This window comes from Pinus tabuliformis, chromosome 7 (assembly GCF_031772625.1).
Source record: "Pinus tabuliformis cultivar Carrire ecotype Pingquan chromosome 7, CPIR1, whole genome shotgun sequence".
Taxonomy (NCBI): domain Eukaryota; kingdom Viridiplantae; phylum Streptophyta; class Pinopsida; order Pinales; family Pinaceae; genus Pinus; species Pinus tabuliformis.
In genome coordinates this window covers 546,090,255-546,097,055 of record NC_142293.1, presented here as the reverse complement: position 1 = coordinate 546,097,055, position 6,801 = coordinate 546,090,255, and the positions used below count along the sequence as shown (strand labels likewise).

The following is a 6,801-nucleotide window of genomic DNA, read 5'->3' as shown; positions in this document are numbered from 1 at the left end:
GATCATTAATAAGTCTATCATCATAAACTTAGGTCTCTGGTCTCGTTTCACCAATATGAATTTAATTTACTAGATAATAGATCTAAATACTGGACCATGAGATGGTATTTTAGCTCATGTTCAAATTCCATATCACTAGTCTAGAATGTCTATATGAATCTTCCTAGCACATTAAAAACAAAGGTAATCCACCAAAAGACAAAAAATTCTCAGAGTTTAAATAGGACTAGAATTGATTCATGTCTTGAACTAAAAGGTAAAATTTACATTTTAATACAAGTGGTAATCCAACCCGCAAAACAAACAAATACTTGTACACTAAATAATTCGAATGGGTATTAAAATCCAAAGTTTTAGATAGTAATCCACACCTTGATCATGAATCAGAATGGGTGCCCACCATGAAAGGGGCATATGTAACTCAATAGTAAAATATCCCATGTGGAATATGCAACACAATAGTAGAGCATCCCACTGGCCAGGGAAAGGTGTTGTATTCAATTCCTAACCACTGCAAGTTTTAACATGGTCTATCAAAGCCAAGTTGAATGATGGTGGCAAGGAGGAATGAATGAAAGAATGGCTTGAATGGGCATATGTAACTCAATAGTAAAATATCCCATGTGGAATATGCAACATAATAGCAGAGCATCCCACTAGCCAGGGAAAGGTGTTGTATTCAATTCCTAACCAGTGCAAGTTTTAACATGGTCTATAAAAGCCAAGTTGAATGGTGGTGGCAAGGAGGAATGAATGAAAGAATGGCTTGAAGGGGCATATGTAACTCAATAGTAAAATATCCCATGTGGAATATGCAACACAATGGCAGAGCATCCCACTGGCTAGGGAAAGGTGTTGTATTCAATTCCTAACCAGTGCAAGTTTTAACATGGTCTATCAAAGCCAAGTTGAATGGTGGCGGCAAGGAGGAATGAATGAAAGAATGGCTTGAAGGGGGTTGTTCGGACATAAATCATTAATAGGAAGTAGATCCTGGGATTGATTTCTATCCTTTCCAATTTTCAAAATGGAGAATAATACACCCTTTCAATGACTACAGATATTTTTTTCCTTTCTTTGTCTTTCTAGGTAAGATGTAATTGTTTACATCTAAACAAAATCAACATGTGAACTAAACCTCAAGACTAAATAATAGCATTTGATACTGAACTTCCAAGGGGATAAATGTACCTAAAGCTAGTTATTTTTGTTGATGATGTGGATTAGGAATTTTTTGATGTGTTGTAGTGGATGTTATAGTTGTTGCTGTTGGTGTGGCAGATTTGGTTGAAAAGTTTGTTGTTGTTGTCAATGTTGTTTAAGAAACATGCTTGGTTTCTCTCTCAAAGAATGGGAATATGTGAACATGGGAGCATCTCCTTTCTCAACAACTTCATGGAGATCTTAGTATGTTACACAAGATTAGAGGGCAACCTTGTTTCTTTCTTTTCATGCTTCTCATGGTCCCAATATGAAGGTTGGCCAAGAATAAGTTTGTGCTCATACTTTCTAACTTTCTTGTAATCGATGAGCAAGTTATCCCACTTATCATTGCACTTGTTTTGGCTTCTAATACATCCGTGTTTGAAGCAATCATTCTCAACCCACTTCCATCTTAGCTATGCACTCTTTCCCCTCTCCTTATCCCCACCCACCATTTTCCTCCCATCATCATGCTTCTTGTCTTCCAAAAGGATCAATGTCTTCTCAAGCCTCCATATGCCCTTCCTGTACTATCTTCCTATTTCTCCTCATGTTTCTGTGCTCTCCACCATAACCAAGGCACTAGAGCTTGGGTATGTCATGTTAATAGCATTGCTTGTTCTCCTAAGTTACTCAAGAATCTATCACTAGAAACCTTATCTTAATTCCCTACCTTATACTATAACATCATTGTATAAAAATCTAATAATTAATTTTGGTCTAGATCTTTTAGAAAACAATGATACTCCCATGTCAAAACCATGTTGATACCCATGCTCAAGTTTCATATTGATTATGTAAACTTTGGGGCTTGGATCATATGATCCAATCATATGAGTGGTCTATTTGGGCACTTTTCCACATCCCACCTCGTAACCAATGCTAATTATAATTGAGTAAAAAACAAAGTGATTTGAACCTAAGATTAGGTCCCAATGCCACCATCAAAACCTAAACCCAAAATCCCCACTCAATTACTGTAAACAATGCATACTATATTGGGATCCACTCCATCCTTATGCACTAGCGACCATAGGCTATAAGCTATAAAACCAAATTATTATGATTTCTAGGGTACAATTTTCACTGCCAAATGATGGCACAATTGACCACTTCCATGTGTTGGAGTTATGAAAGATGGTTTCTCCTACCCTACAGGAATCATGGATGTTGTAAGTCTGTAGTATTGGAGTATTAATAATTACAAATCCCTATCACTATTTATTATCATTCAATGCATATCACCATTCATGAGATAAAATAAAATGCAATACCCTCAAAAGGCTCATGCAGCTCCATAACTCTACATCGTTTCATGGATTCTACAACACCATGATCAAACCCAAATCACATATTAAGATAAACACGCTACCCAAATAAAAAAATCTATATAAGTACAATACCCAGGCTTCACCCAACCCCATTGAAGCCCATCAAAAACACTACAAGAATTCATTTATTAGAAACATCATGATTTCCTTAATCTATTAATGTGGGTATGGTAACTAGGAATAATTGAAATACCCAAATTAAAAAATCTAGAATTTGAGGTAGGATGAAGAATCTACGAGGCCCTAGAACTCAACAAAATACCTTTATGGTCACTTATTTCAAAATCCTTTAAAATGCTAAATGGTGTTGCCAAATCATTACCCTAGATGTTTCTCCCATCAATTACTCCAACAAAAAGGAATTTATCTCTCAAAAAACCAATAGTTTTGACAAGGTTGAGTGTTTTAGTTCCACGTACTATGTCTAACCTAATAGAAGATATAGTATTCAACTAAATGATGGTCTTAAGGTAAATGGTATATTTCATAGTATTAGGATATTAGACCCCTAAACATACCATGTGACTTTTGGAATTCAAGTACTTTCTAACTTTTTTTAAGAAATTGAATGATGATTATGATATAAATAATGTATTTTGGAGTATTAAAATGCTTATATTCCTAAAGATACATTATATGGGTTTTGAAATTCAAGTACTATCTACCTCTTTTCAAGAGAAATATAGTATAATTTTTATTTTCTCACTAAAGAGAAAGGTATCATCAACATAACTAGGTGCAAAGAATGCCACTTTGCCTATATGTCTTCATATCAAGAAATTTGGTCCCAACAAGTACCTCTAAGAAATACTAAGATTTAGAGAAAGAATTGAGGTGATGAACATGAAGGCCCATTACAAGTGAGGATTCATCAAAATGTATCCATGTTTCCCCAACCTCCTTCAAGTCACCTAAGACCTCCCTAAACTAACCACAAAAGAAATAAAGGAAAACATTTCAGCTTGTGCTATTACTTATAATATCGAGTGGAAGAATCTTTGACCCAAGGAAGCTTTTACATGGAAACTTACCTGTAGACCAGTAGAATTGAATCAAGAAAAGAAAGAAAATCAAATATTTTAGGAATACCCTTTGCAGGATTTTATAACGATAAGTATGACACAGGTCCTATGATGACAAGCAATGTCTCAACACCAATATGCACTCCAAAAAATAAGCATTAATTGTACATCCAAAAAATGGATACAATCTCACAAATTTCACCATCTATAACTTTCATGCCAATGAAATGTGGAAAATGAAAGGATCTTTCTCAATCAAATAGTAAGGAGTAAGTTATTTTCATATTGATAACCTAACAAAAACCACAAGAAACTCTACCTCAAATGAAAATTCCTTCGTGGTAAAGGGAGCAATACTGACCTCTTTAGCCTATTTCTATTCACCCACAACTTTTTGTGAGGAGTACTTCAATTTAATTTCTGGTCTTAGCTCCCGAACGATGTACTAGATGAAAAGGAAAATATTATCTATTTTTAAAGCCTCTCAATGAAAAAACATTAAAATTCTATTTAGTAAAATCATGGTATTGATAGCTTGTTACAAGTTGTAGTGTTACACTTACTAGTTAGTGTCAAACCACTTGCCATTAAAACTTGAAAAAAGCTTCCTAACACTTTTTAGCATTTTTTCCAGTAAGAGAAATTTGGCATAGGAGTATAATTCCTGAGAAATATCACTCCCAAAACTCACAATATTAGTGAACCTTAAATTGCAGCCAACAACAAACCTACACACCTAGTTTAATACTTCACGCGAGGAGAAATTTGACAATGTTATAAGTTTTGTGCCTAATCTAAATGATACTTGCAACAAAAAAATGTTATAGAATCCAAGAAGTAAGCCTATTGACAGTGATGAAAGTAGTATGAGGAAGTGCACTTATAATCCATAGCAATTCATCTCTAGTCAAGAAGTGTTCCAAAATTCACATTTCTCAGTTTCCCGCTAAAATAATTAAAAACGTGGTTGTACATAATAGGGAAAATCACCACTAACAACTTATATCACAAAGTACCAACTCTTAGAAATTTTATCACAAATTACATGGGACTTTGGTAATAATGCAATGCTCACTAAAGAAGGAATCAATGTTATTTTTCATAAAAGGTTCCTTTCAATTATATTTGAGCTATCAGAAGGTTATGAATTTGAGGAAATCATGAAATATAATAGGAAGTTCCAAAACTATATTGAAAAAAAGATGGCAAGGTATTTAGATGCAATAATGGTAAGGAGTAGCATAAGCGATCAATCATGTTTGAGTTTCGTTGTTTCAAAAAGGTACAAATTCGAGTGTGTGTAGATAGATGGATCATTTTGTCACATGACTAGTGCTAAGGCTTTGAATTTCCTATTAAAAACACCTTTTCTATCACATCTAGAGGAGTGGTCATACTGGGATCATGTTTTTTCTCCTATGCTTGGTCAAATTATGAAGTGGCTAGAGAAAGAAGGGACTAGTAATGATTTTCTTTATGTTGTGTTAATGAATGGAAAAATAGTTGGTATTGATGGTTTGGAAATAATGGATGAATTCTTGGTAGTTTTATTGAAGGGGATCCTCAAAGAAAATGGTTTATAAACATGTTTCTATCTAATCTATTTATGGTGGCACTTATCATATTCCTATAACACTCACGAAATCATATTCTTGTTTAGTGATAGATATATTATTAAATAATTGTGTAGACAATTTTGATTATACAATTTTTATGCCCTTGGATAAGGTAGAAAATTGCATTAACTATAACAAATATCGATAGAGGGAGATGAATGTTCTTAATGTTTTTTGCATGCATCCGTTTTAGGAAAGACATGAATTGTAAATGATTATATTGATATATCTGAGAAGGTTGATCAAACAACTTGCGATATCATGGTTGCTACCATATTTATATTGGACTGCCTTATTTTAATACATTTATAATTATCCATAATTGCCACAAATATATTTCATCGAGATTGAGTACTTTAGTAGCAGTCACAACCTAGAAGCATTGAGTGTTGTTGCAAATTTCACTGTGGGACATACCACCCCAAATGATCAACCACCTCCCTATAAATCTGAAGATGGCTTTTGTGGAATGAGGTGACACTTACTAGGACCAAACAGCGTGTTGTTTACATTCAGATCTAATTTGGAAATGTCCATCTACAACACAACTCATCCATCTACAACATAACAACTTAGATTCATTGTGTCATCTGTAGTTTGTTTAAAGTGGGTCATGGTGCTTACTCCAAGCATGTTGATCTCAAAGGATATCAGAATAGAGAAATTAAAGAACCAAAACTATGTACATATGACACACCCTTGAACAAACACATATTTTTATATTTTTCTAAAAAAAAATTATGGAGTTGTAGATTCTATAATGTTGCATATTTCTCATATTTTGTGTTCTATATTTCCTTTGAGAAATATTTGGACAGTTGCACTTGGGGCTTTGTTTATTTTTTGTTTTGTCATTACCTATAGTTTATGGGTTTCAACAATAATATTTTTTCTTCTAACGAGAAATTGTTATACTATTTATCATTGGCTCACGGGGCTGCTAGGTATTCAATTAAATGTAAAACTATAATGTCATTGGTCTGGAAGTCAATTTGTGTGTCCACATCTTCCATGTGGCATGAATTCTTTGTGAGTAAATGATAATCTACAATGCTCAAAAATTAAATTAAAACCATGGGGGCTTCTGTCTTCAGGCATCTGGTTGGATATCTTCATATAGTGGAAAAGAATTACAAAACCCAATTGTAGTTGAAAGAGGAGGGTCGATGCATCCCAACTCATCTAGAGATTTAAGAAAAAGTGATATGGATGTTGCATTACATAACCCACATCATCAAACCAATGGCATGCATCTATACCTGATGAATTAAAATACAAAAATGAGTATCCTAGGGGAACTTCTACTGCAACAACAAATATGACAAAAATGTTTCCTATTAAAGGATTGACCCCTCTAGGGTTTGAAGCCCATAAAAATATTTTAGAATTTACTCATTTTACTACTCATATTCCAACTATTATTTCAAAAGTTATCCCATCGCTTAGAGAGACTAGTCATTGTACTAGAATTGATCTCCGAGGAAGTGAGAATATGCAACATAACTAGCTTATGCTTGCTCACTTCAAAAATACAGTGAGTTGGGCTACCAAATATAGTATATCTTAATCATCAAATAGGGAGGCATTTATTTATAACAAGGTGGATAGAGTTTCTTGTAACATGTGAAC

At 33.8% G+C, this 6,801-nt stretch overlaps 1 pseudogene; it reads right to left on the bottom strand.

The window, feature by feature from the left end:
* Positions 1-1,201: 1,201 nt before the first annotated feature.
* On the bottom strand, positions 1,202-1,805 carry LOC149248493 (trihelix transcription factor ASR3-like; annotated as a pseudogene).
* Between the last annotated feature and the right edge of the window lie 4,996 nt (positions 1,806-6,801).